This window comes from Silene latifolia, chromosome 6 (assembly GCF_048544455.1).
Source record: "Silene latifolia isolate original U9 population chromosome 6, ASM4854445v1, whole genome shotgun sequence".
In the NCBI taxonomy this organism is placed as follows: domain Eukaryota; kingdom Viridiplantae; phylum Streptophyta; class Magnoliopsida; order Caryophyllales; family Caryophyllaceae; genus Silene; species Silene latifolia.
In genome coordinates this window covers 26,829,980-26,842,223 of record NC_133531.1, presented here as the reverse complement: position 1 = coordinate 26,842,223, position 12,244 = coordinate 26,829,980, and positions in this window count along the sequence as shown.

The window sequence follows — 12,244 nt, the reverse complement described above, 5'->3', positions numbered from 1 at the left end:
GGCCTTTTGATAACAACTGTTGAGATCGTCTGACTGTATTGCATTCCAGGTAGGGTTTTCCCTACTCAGTATTAGTCCCATAATGTGTTGGTGGTGATTTGTGATTGTTAATTATTATCATACAAGTATTGTGACGGTTGTTGGTTTTGATTGCTGTTTAGTAGTTGTGATTGTTTGTATCTGTCTGTGTTCTTCGGGGCGCGTCCCTGGCTGAGTGGAGTCACTTGCGGGAGTGGCTTCACGCCCATTATTCGCCTTCTGTGGAACCCACCACAGAAGGGATGTGCACATTAATGGATTTGGGTTTATCGCTCGACGAAGATGTGCGGGGACTAGGTGGGAACGCACGGCGGTCCCCATCGGCGGCGTGGAGTGACTGTTGCGATGGGCACTCAGGCGGGGCTACACACTTTAGTGTGTAGTCGATGATTGTGGAGTTGGTGATGGAGTTCGGAGTATATCTGTGATGTTTGAGTTTGTGTTTATTGTTGTGTTGTTGGATTATATAAATTGTGTGATTAGTATCGACCCGTTTATTGTTTTAAAAACTGTGGTGATCCATTCGGGGATGGTGAGCGATTTTGAGCGGTATGAGTAGAGATACATGGGCTAGCTGGGATGAGTCATCACTGCGATTAGAAGAGTCTTCCATTTGTTGTCGAGACATTATGTTTAGCTTTTAGACATTTGATTTTGGAGAACATGTATTCACATTTTATCAGTTTGGTTTCCGGATTGTAATCTTTCACTTAACTTTATACTATTTAAACACTGTTTCGTTATTGTCTTATGATTATCATTGCCTCGGGCAACCGAGATGGTAACATCTTTATACTTGAGTGGTCCTGGTAAGGCACTTGGAGTACGGGGGTGTTACAAAATGGTATCAGAGCGACGATCCCAAAACCTGTAACCAATGAATCTAATGAATATGGGGAGTAAATTAAAATGAACCCGGGGTAAAGGTTGTAGGAGCTAATGCAAAGGCTTGGGAGACGTCCTAAAGCCGCGAACTCGCCCTACAATTTTGAACCGGTCACATGGGGGGTATATGTCAAAGTTGTATGTGGTGTTTACTAGTTTGTATGTGATGTAACGATGTATGTTGTGAATTATTGGATGTTGGGAGTAGAAGATTGATATGTGATTGAAAATTTGGTGGGGTGTGTTTGTATGTTGGTTGCATAAAGAAGCATGATGGATGTTTACTATATGGCATTTGATAACATGAAGTAGTGTAATTTGTTGATCATATGAGGAGCTGTGTAGAATTGCATGCTTAGTTATATTATAATGTTTAGTTTATAAAGTTGCATAGTATGTTGGGTTATGAGAGATAATATGCGGGTAGTATATACGAGTCGGCATGACTCGATCGAGTAGGGGGCACTCAATCGAGTAGGTGAGGTACTCGGTCGAGTGGGTCTGACTCGATCGAGTGGGTATTTGACGTTTTTTTAACTTGAATCGTGTTTTTGGGCACTCGATCGAGTATATAGGGCACTCGATCGAGTAGGGGGTCACTCGTTCGAGTGGCTGTGCTACTCGGTCGAGTATCTTAGAGATCAGAAGGTCTGTTTTGGGTCTAAAGTCGGGGCACTCGATCGAGTAGGTTTAGGCACTCGATCGAGTGTGTTTTGGGCAGTCTGTTTTCGTGTTTTGGGGTTGTAGTACGTATGTTTATATCTACCCTTTTTATATAGTTTCAAGATGCCGCCCAAGAAAACCGCCTTGTATGCGAGAGCTGAGAGCATGAACATCGATTATATAGTTAAGATGTTGGAGCATCAAGATGCTCTTACGGAGGCCCTAAAGAGAGTGGGAAAGGATAAGGACGTTGATCACTCTAAGATCAGTCTTTATATAGCGAGGTTTAACCCAAAAGAGTACAAGGGGACCGGGGAGCCAATTCTTCTTGACAATTGGCATCGTGAGATGGAGAACATACTAGACCTGGTACACTGTCCTGATGAGATGAAAGTAGAACAAGTTGGGTTCTACTTAAGGGAGGCAGCTGGTGAGTGGTGGGACAAGGTGAAAGCGAGTGCTAGAGAGATGTATACGAAGCAGGGCTTACCTGCTATACCTTGGGAAGAGTTCCGGAGGGATATGAGGAAAGAGTTTGTACCTGAGCATGTGAGGAGTAAGCTGAGGGAGGATTTTGATGGGTTTAGGATGACATCTGATATGTCAGTTTCTGAGTACTACAAGCAGTTTAATGAGAAGTCTAGGTATGCTGAGGGCATGGGTTTGAGTGAGGAGAACCTAGCGCTGATATTTGAGAGGGGGTTGACCCCCAAGATCATGGATAAGTTACCCGTGGGAGTCCTTACTGATGCTAAGGAAGCTTATGAGAGGGCTGGGAGAGCTAAAAGGTTGGTGGAGATGGCTCGGGAGAGAGTAGGTGAGAAAAGAAAGGCTGAGAGTGAAGGTGGTGACCAATCTAACTACAAGAAAGGCAATCACAATCAGGCTAGAGCGTTTTCTTCTGATTCACGGTTCAGTGCTGGGGCTTCCTTTGGGCGTGGTCGTGCGAGTGGTAGTGGTAATTGGGGGATGACCTGCTATGGCTGTGGCGGTGTAGGCCACAAGAGACATGAGTGCACGAGTGTACCTGGAGCTTTTCAGAGATCGACTCAGGGGAGCTATTCTCAGGGACCGGCATAGAGTTATGCGAGTAACAGACCAGCTGGGTCATGGTCTAACCGGGGAGGTCAGTGCAACCAGGGTGGAGGTAACCGCAATAGCGGTAATTCTTATCAGAAACCAGCTACGAACAACAACAACAATCAGGGGTCAAGTGCTAAGCCGACCACATCGCCCGATCTTGTCCGGGGAGGTGGACGGAAGACCGATGGAAAAGTCTGTTCATGATGGACAAGAAATCAGCTGAGGACGATGCACATGTTATCACTGGTACTTTTCTTGTTAACGGTATTCATACCTTTGTTTTGTTTGATTCGGGGGCGTCTCAGTCGTTTGTATCTTCGAGTCATGTTAAACGGTTGGGTTTGAGGGTATATGAGTCTGTAAGTGAGAAAGTTTTTATATCTTAAGGTGAGTCTATATCATGTGGGAGGTTGTATAGGGATGTCTCTATGATAGTTGGGCAAGTTGATCTACCTGTAGATTTGCTAGAGTTTCCTTTAGACGGTTTTGAGATGATAGTCGGGATGGATTGGTTGGGTAAGTACAAAGCTAAGATAGACTGTCATCAAAAGAAAGTGTCTTTGAGAGGTCCTAAGGGCGTTAGTGTGTCTTATCGTGGGTTTGTGGTCAAACCCAAAATTAAGTTGATTGCAGCTGTGACCTTGAAGTCCTATCTGAGGAAGGGACGCCCTTTGATCTTGTGCCATGTGAGAGATGACCGGATAGAGAGTCCGACGGTTGATCAGATACCAGTGGTGGGTGAGTTTGCAGATGTCTTTCCAGAGGAGATTCCTGGGTTGCCACCGAAGAGGGAGATAGATTTCACGGTTGAGTTGAAACCGGGGACGGGCCCAATCTCTAAGGCACCGTACCGGATGGGTCCTAAGGAGATGGAGGAGCTCAGGAAACAGTTAGATGATCTGATAGAGAAGGGATACATTAGACCTAGTGTATCACCGTGGGGAGCACCAGTTCTTTTTGTGAAGAAGTAAGATGGGAGCTTGAGGTTGTGCATAGACTACAGGGAGCTGAACCGAGTGACGGTGAAGAACAAGTATCCTTTGCCAAGGATAGATGACCTGTTTGATCATTTGAGTGGTGCATCAGTCTTTTCCAAGATTGATTTGAGGTCGGGGTACCATCAGGTGAAGATTAAAGCGGTGGACATACCAAAGACAGCTTTCACGTCGAGGTATGACCATTATGAGTATGTGGTGATGCCTTTTGGGTTATTTAATGCACCGGTGTGTTTATGGACTTGATGAACATAATCTTCAGACAGTTTTTGGACAAGTTTGTGGTGGTGTTTATCGATGACATCTTAGTCTATTCCAAGACTAAGGAGGAGCACGAGGAGCATCTGAGGATTGTGTTGCAGACCTTGAGGGAGCATGAGTTATATGCTAAGCTGTCCAAGTGTGAGTTCTGGTTAGAGAGAGTTGCTTTTCTGGGACATGTGATCTCTAAGGATGGGGTAGCTGTGGATCCGGCAAAGATTGAGGCAGTGACAAAGTGGGAAGCACCAAAGAATGTTGCTGAGATCAGGAGTTTCTTGGATTTAGTTGGATAGTACAGACGGTTCGTGAAGGATTTCTCCAAGATTGCTAGACCTATGACAGCTTTAATGAGGAAAGAGAACAGGTTTCGTTGGGATGAGAGTTGTGAGACGGCGTTCCAAACATTAAAGGTGCTTTTAACCACAACTTCTATCTTAGCATTGCCTGAAGGGATCGAGAACTTTGAGTTTTATACAGATGCCTCAAATAATGGGTTGGGATGTGTGTTGATGCAGAACGGTAACGTGATTGCCTATACTTCTAGGCAATTGAAGCCTTATGAGGAGTACTATCCTACACACGATCTTGAGTTGGGTGCAGTGGTGTTTGCTTTCAAGATTTGGATACATTACCTTTATGGGGCAACCTTTAAGGTATTTTCTGATCACAAGAGTGTCAAGTACATCTTTACTCAAAAGGAGTTGAACATAAGACAAAGGAGGTGGATGGAGCTGATTGGCGATTATGACATGGATATTATCTACCATGAAGGGAAAGCCAATGTTGTTGCAGATGCCTTGAGTAGGAAGAGTGTACATTCTTGGTGTACAACTTTATCTTTGATGAGGTTGAGAGATGAGGTAGGGAAGTTTGGGATACATATGATGCAGAGAGGGGATGCCATGAGAGATTTGACAGTGCAGCCTGATCTTTATGATGATATTCGAGGTAAACAGGTGTTGGATCCTAAGATAGTTGAGTGGAGAGCTGGAGTAGAGAAAGGGACAGTGTCTCGATTCTCTATTCATTCAGATGGTAGTTTGAGGTTTGATGGTAGGTGGTGTGTCCCTAATGATGAGGAGCTGAAAAAGACAATCATGACAGAGGCACATTGTACACCATATTCAGTACATCCAGGTTGTGACAAGCTATACAAGGATTTAAAGAACACGTTCTGGTGGCCTAAGATGAAGAAAGAAACAGCTGAGTTTGTGGCCCGTTGTTTGACATGCCATCGAGTTAAAGGGGAACAGCAGGGTAACAGGGTAACAACATGATATGGGTAATAGTGGATCGACTGACCAAGTCAGCTCATTTTGTGCCAATGAAAGATACATGGACTAAGGCACAATTAGCTATGGCTTATCGGAAGAATGTGCTAAAGTTGCATGGAGTCCCTAAGGACATAGTATCTGACAGAGATGCGAGATTTATCTCAAGGTTTTGGAAAGAGTTGCAGGAATCTTTGGGAACAACGTTGAAGATGAGTACAGCATTTCATCCTACGACAGACGGTCAGACTAAGAGAACGATCAAGACTCTTGAGGATATGTTACGAGCTTGTGTGATGGACTTTGGTGGTAGCTGGGAACAGAGGTTGGATTTGATAGAGTTTTCTTACAACAACAGCTATCACACTAGTATTGGCATAGGACCGTTTGAGGCCTTATATGGGAGGAGATTTAGGAGTCCAATTTTTTGGGACGACAGTGCTGAGGCAGTGGTTCTAGGACCAGAGATGGTACATGATATGGTTGAACAGATTAAGATGATCAGGGAAAGGATGAGAGCGGCTCAGGATAGGCAAAAGTGTTATGCAGATCTACATCGCCGGGATATAGAGTTTCAGGTTGGGGACAAGGTTCTTCTGAAAGTGTCTCCTATGTGTGGGGTTATGAGATTTGGGAAGAAAGACAAGCTGAGTCAGAATTTCACAGGGCCTTATGAGATCTTAGAGCGGGATGGAGAGGTTGCATATCGTTTGGCTTTACCAGCTGCGTTAGAGAGGGTGCATAATGTGTTTCATGTATCTCAGCTGCAGAAGTATGTGAGTGATCCGTCACATGTGTTAGAGGCAGAGAGCTTAGAGCTAGATGAGTCCTTGTCATACCTTGAGGTGCCTAAGAAGATTCTTGACCGGAAGGTTAGGAAGACTAGGAGTGGAGAGTCAGTTTTGCTCAAAATCCTTTGGTCTAACCACGAGACTGATGAAGCTACATAGGAGGCAGAGGAGGCTATGAGAGAGCGTTATCCTTTACTTTTTGATCAGGTATGTATGGTTACGGGGACGTAACCTTGTTTCTTTTAGGGGGGGTAGGAGATGATCGCAAAGAGTTTTTAAGAGCTTTTATACCCTTTATTTGTTGTGTCGGTATGTTTGTTGTGGTTGAGTCGGGTTGAGTTTGGGTTAGTAACATGTTTTTATGTTGAGTTTTGTTTTGGTTGTTGTGTCGGGAGTGTAGTAGTATGTCTTTGTTTTGTTGTGGTTTGAACTTTGGGGACGAAGTTCTTTTTAAGGAGGAAAGACTGTAATACTACGGTTTTATGAGTCTCTGGGTACTCTATCGAGTGGGTCTTTGTAACGCCCCGAAAATCAAGCAGGCAGCTCAAAATAGCTCTTTTATAAATAAAAGACAGCAGCGGAAATACAAGGGCGTCACCGCCGTATTCCCCTTTCGGAGAATACAAGGCTAAACAATTAAAATAATTAAACTATTAAAGCTTAAAACTATTTACAACTTATACTTATTATCCTTTATAATGTCAAATCCTCACACTTGACCTTCCCCGATACCTGTACCTGAAAAAGAGTGAAAGTAACGGAATCAGCCAACCACGGGCTGAGTATGACTCCAGTTCCCTCCACCGGCCTTATGTCATATCATATATTCATAAAATTATCCTTATTACCATATATCATCCAATAAAATAACTTACTAAAATACAGCATTCCATGCCAGGAACCAACCGGGTATCCCAAAAACATTAAATGACTGCCATACCAACAAGATATATATTCATATGACACTAATGCCGGTCTACCATTACTGAATTTGAGAAACATTATGGAGATCCACACTCGCCCAGGTCTAAGACCTACCTCCATGTACACAGGAACAGAATAATTTCAGTCGGGCCAACGCCCCTTAGGTCTCATGGGCCAACGCCCCTTTCTTTATATATATTTGGAGTACTCCCGGAGCCAACGCCCCCTTCTGTGTATACAGGTTACGACATAATGTCACCTCAAATCAATAATCGTATCCCGAATGCTACAATTGGCCAATGATGCATTATAACGACATTACTCTTATCACAATCATAACTTTATAAGACGGTAACTAATATAACATGTGAGCAGGATAATAATCATAAGATAAAAATTAACAATAAAACATATAAACCGATTATTTCTAATCTCTTATTTCAAAAGTAAACAATTACTTATATCGATAAAGGGTTCCAAAATCATACCTTATACGGATATAAAAAGCCTTGTTACCTCTCTTAGTATTGTCCCATAATTATTTTTGCCTCCCGTATACAAACCCCCTAAAAATTATTTACGTTTCTCTATTTTTTTTAATCACTCAAACCATTTTTTTTTATTTTTGTTTGCGCTGATGTGGTTGTGTAAAACATATCATATAACATGACTTGATGAGTCATTGGGTAGGCCACGTGGAGTTTGGCCAAAAATTCGTAGTTTTTTTTTTTTTTTTTTTTTTTTTTTTTTTTTTAAACAGAGTAGAAAAATCATAACGGTTCCGACTCATATACTCTTAGACAAATTACTAAAATGGAGCCGTCTTCGTGTATACAGAAAAATATACGAGCTTAGTCTATAAAGTCTCTAATGGTCCCATTATAATATATATCTTAAAACTAATTTTTTTCGGGGTATTACAGTCTTACTCTGTCGAGTAAGGGTGTGTTGCGATTTAAATTAGTTTCTGACCTGTTGGGTACTCGATCGAGTAGCCTTGATACTCGATCGAGTAGGCGGCACTCGATCGAGTACGTCAGTTACTCGATCGAGTAGCCGGTTTACGGGGGGATGATTTGTCGGGTTTTGTTAATAATGCGAATTAATATTTAAACACTTCCGTCACTTTCATAATACACTTTACAAACCTAATTACTTTCAAAAGAGAAATCAATATACGTACTTCGCATTCATCGCATTATTGGCAAATCCCGGAGCTTGGAGGGTCGGAATTCACCTTTCTTTACATCTTTGTAATCCTTGCGCCGAGGGTAAGATCTACGTACTGTTTTTATGGTATTTTGTTAAAGTTAGTTAAACCCTAATTTGGAGATTTGGGGGGTTTGTTGTCTTTCTTGATTGGTAGTAATTGTATGATCGTATGTTAGGAGGAGGATTCGTAGAAGAGGCCTTTTGATAAAAGCTGTTGAGATCGTCTGACTGTATTGCATTCCAGGTAGGGTTTTCCCTACTCAGTATTAGTCCCATAATGTGTTGGTGGTGATTTGTGATTGTTGAATGTTATCATACGAGTATTGTGACGGTTGTTGGTTTTGATTGCTGTTTAGTAGTTGTGATTGTTTGTATCTGTCTGTGTTCTTCGGGGCGCGTCCCTGGCCGAGTGGAGTCACTTGCGGGAGTGGCTTCACGCCCATTATTCGCCTTCTGTGGAACCCGCCACAGAAGGGATGTGCACATTAATGGATTTGTGTTTATCGCTCGACGGAGATGAGCGGGGATTAGGTGGGAACGGCTGCGGTCCCTTACTGGCGGCGTGGAGTGACCTGTTGCGATGAGCACTCTGGCAGGGCTACACACTTTAGTGTGTAGTCAGTATTATGGAGTTGGTGATGGAGTTCGGAGTATATCTGTGATGTTTGAGCTGTGTTTATTGTTGTGTTGTTGGATTATATAAATTGTGTGATTAGTACTGACCCCGTTTATTGTTTTAAAAACTGTGGTGATCCATTCGGGGATGGTGAGCAGTTGTTGAGCAGGTATGAGTAGAGATACATGGGCTAGCTGGGATGAGTCATCACTGCAGTTAGAAGAGTCTTCCATTTGTTGTCAGACATTATGTTTAGCTTTTAGACATTTGATTTTGGAGAACATGTATTCACATTTTATCAGTTTGGTTTCCGGATTGTAATCTTTCACTTAACTTTATACTATTTAAACACTGTTTCGTTATTGTCTTATGATTATCATTGCCTCGGGCAACCGAGATGGTAACATCTTTATACTTGAGTGGTCCTGGTAAGGCACTTGGAGTATGAGGGTGTTACACGTTCGTGAAACACGGGATTGCGAGTAATGTGTAGAGCCGAGTCATTGTCACAGTGTAGGTCGATGGGTGCGGTTTGAGTAATGCCGAGTGAGGAAAGTAACCCGTTCAGCCATTTTAGTTCGCATACCGTGAAAGCCATGGCGCGATATTCTACTTCGGCGGAGGACAGGGATACTGTATTCTGTTTCTTGGTCTTCCAAGAAATAGGAGAGCTACCCAAAAAAACCAGGTAGGCAGATATAGACCGACGAGTGGTAGGACTAGGGCCGTAGCTGGCATCGCAATATACGTGCAAGGATAACGGTTTGTTGCTGCGGTATAAGAGCCCTTGTCCCGGATGATTTTTGAGGTAACGCACGACATTTAGTGCGGCATTCCAGTCAGCGAGTCGGGAAGCATGCTTAAATTGGGCTAGAATATGAACGGAGTATATCAGTTCGGGCCTTGTGATTGTAAGATATACAAAGCGCCCGATTAGACGACGATACGGTTGTGGGTCGGTGAGCAAGTCGGATGTTGAAATGCCGAGGTGATGGTTAGGTTCCATGGGGATAGATGTGGGCCGAGAACCTAGGAGGCCGGACTCTATTAGGATATCAAGGGCGTACTTCCTTTGAGAAATAAATGACCCGGTTTTGTTTCGAGCAATTTCGAGACCCAAAAAATATTTAAGGGGCCCGAGGTCTTTCATATGAAAACACTTGCTTAAATAGCTTTTAAATTCCTGGATTTTGGAGGAATTATTCCCGCAAATAACAAGGTCATCGACGTAAATGAGTATGTGTACCTCGGTTTCAGCCTTTAGAAATGAGAACAAGGAATCATCATAAGCGTTTTGGCGGAATCCGTATGTTTTCAAAGCGGATGCTAGTTTTGCATACCAACACCCCGGAGCTTGTCGAAGGCCTAAAGGGAATTTTGAAGTCTACATACTTTCCTGTCCGTTCGTGAATCATAGCCCGGAGGTAGCTTTATGTATACTTCTTCGTGAAGTTCGCCGTGTAAAAACGCGTTATGGACATCCATTTGTTGGAGATCCCAATTTTTTGAGCCGGCAACGGCTAGTAGAGTACGGACGGTGACAAGCTTAATGGTGGGAGCAAATGTTTCATTGTAGTCGATTCCTTCCACTTGTCGGTTTCCCATAACGACGAGCCGGGCCTTGTGCCTTTCGATTGTTCTATCAGCATTGTACTTAATCTTGTATACCCATTTGGATGCAATGGCCTTCTTGTTAGGCGGGAGAGTTTCAAGTGTCCAAGTCTTGTTTCTTTCGAGAGCTTCAATTTCGGAATTCATGGCATCTCTCCATTGAGCAACCTGCACGACCTCTTTAAAACTTGTAGGCTCGTGATTTTTAGTCACGGCCGAGAGAAAAACACGATGTTTATGTGAAAACTTATTATAATTAAGTACATGGGAGATGGGGTATTTCGTACCTTGAGACGATGCCGATGCGGTGTGAGTGGAGGGACTGATAGGGGGTTGTTCGTATCCGGAAAGACGAGAGTTTGTAAACTATGTGCAATGGCCTTTGCCCATGTCAGTGGTGGCGTTGGTTTGAGTGGAGGTGGTGGCGTTGGTTTGAGTGGAGGCAGGGGATTCGTGGGTGTCGTGAGCATAGGAGGAGGTCGTGGTGTCGTTTGCGGAAGCGGAAGCGGAGGTCGGTTGTAGGTGATGAGGCCTGGGTTGTTTCTGTGGTTTCGTGAGTGTCGGGATTTGTAGTTGGCCGAGGTTCGGTGGTGGGCGAGGCTGTTTCCGGTGTTTGTGGTTAATGGGGGTCGTTTGGGCTCTGTTCCGGGGTTTCTTGAGTAACAGGGTCAAAAGTATCATTTAAAAAAGAATAAACTTGTGTTGGATGTGTTTGATTAAAATAAGGAAAATCATGCTCGATGAAGACTACGTCTCGGGAATTAAAATAAGTGCCGGTTTCAAGATCATAAACTAACCACCCCTTTTTGCCAAACAGATATCCTAGAAAAACACATTTTCGACTTCGAGATGCAAATTTGTCTCGAGACCGGTTAATGTTTTTGGCATAACATAAGCACCCGAAGATGCGAATGTGATTAGTGGGGGGCAGACTTTTGAAAAGGATTTCATACGAGGTTCTGCCTTTGTGAATCGTTGATGGAGTCCGATTAATGAGATATACGGCTCCCAAAATACATTCCCCCCAAAAGTTATGGGTAAGTTAGCTTGAAAAAGAAGAGCTCGGGCCACATTTAAAATGTGTCGATGTTTTCGCTCCACACGACCATTTTGTTGGGGTGTGTCTATCATCGATGATTGATAAATAATGCCATTTTCGTTAAAAAAATTTTCAAGACAAGAAAATTCCGTTCCGTTGTCACTCCGCAAGGTTTTGATTTTTCTATTAAATTTTCGCTCAATGAGGGAGAAATTTTTTAGCAAAGTTTGAGGTGTGTCACTTTTATGACGAAGTAGATATACCCATGTTGAACGGGAAAAATCATCAACAATAGTTAAGAAAAAACGGGATCCACAAGAAGCGTTTTCGGAATAAGGCCCCCATAAATCACAATGAATTAAGTAGAAAATATCAGATGCAATACTTAAACTTAAAGAAAATGGTTCTCGTGTTTGTTTCGCAAAAAGACAAATATCGCAATGTTTGCTATGTAAATTAGAGTTTAAATGTTTATTTGAAATAAAAGGCAAAAAACGAGAAATACACGAAGCAGGGTGACCCAAACGACGGTGCCAAAGTTCCATTGTATCCGGTGTTTATTTGTGCTGCTAGATTACGAACACCCTTGAGAAAGTAGAGTCCCTCGTATTCCTCACCCGCACCAATCACCGTCTTCGAGGAACCGTCCTGTATGAGACAAAATTTGTGAGAAAATTGTATAGTTAACGATGTATCAAGTAGAAGTTGGGAAACGGAAATTAAATGACAATGTAAATTAGCCGCATATTAGACATTGCGTAAAATAAGACGAGATGACAAATGAATATCACCACTTTGAGTAGCAATTGTAACCTCACCATTTTGTAATCCTACGGATAGAGGCGGGATTGTTT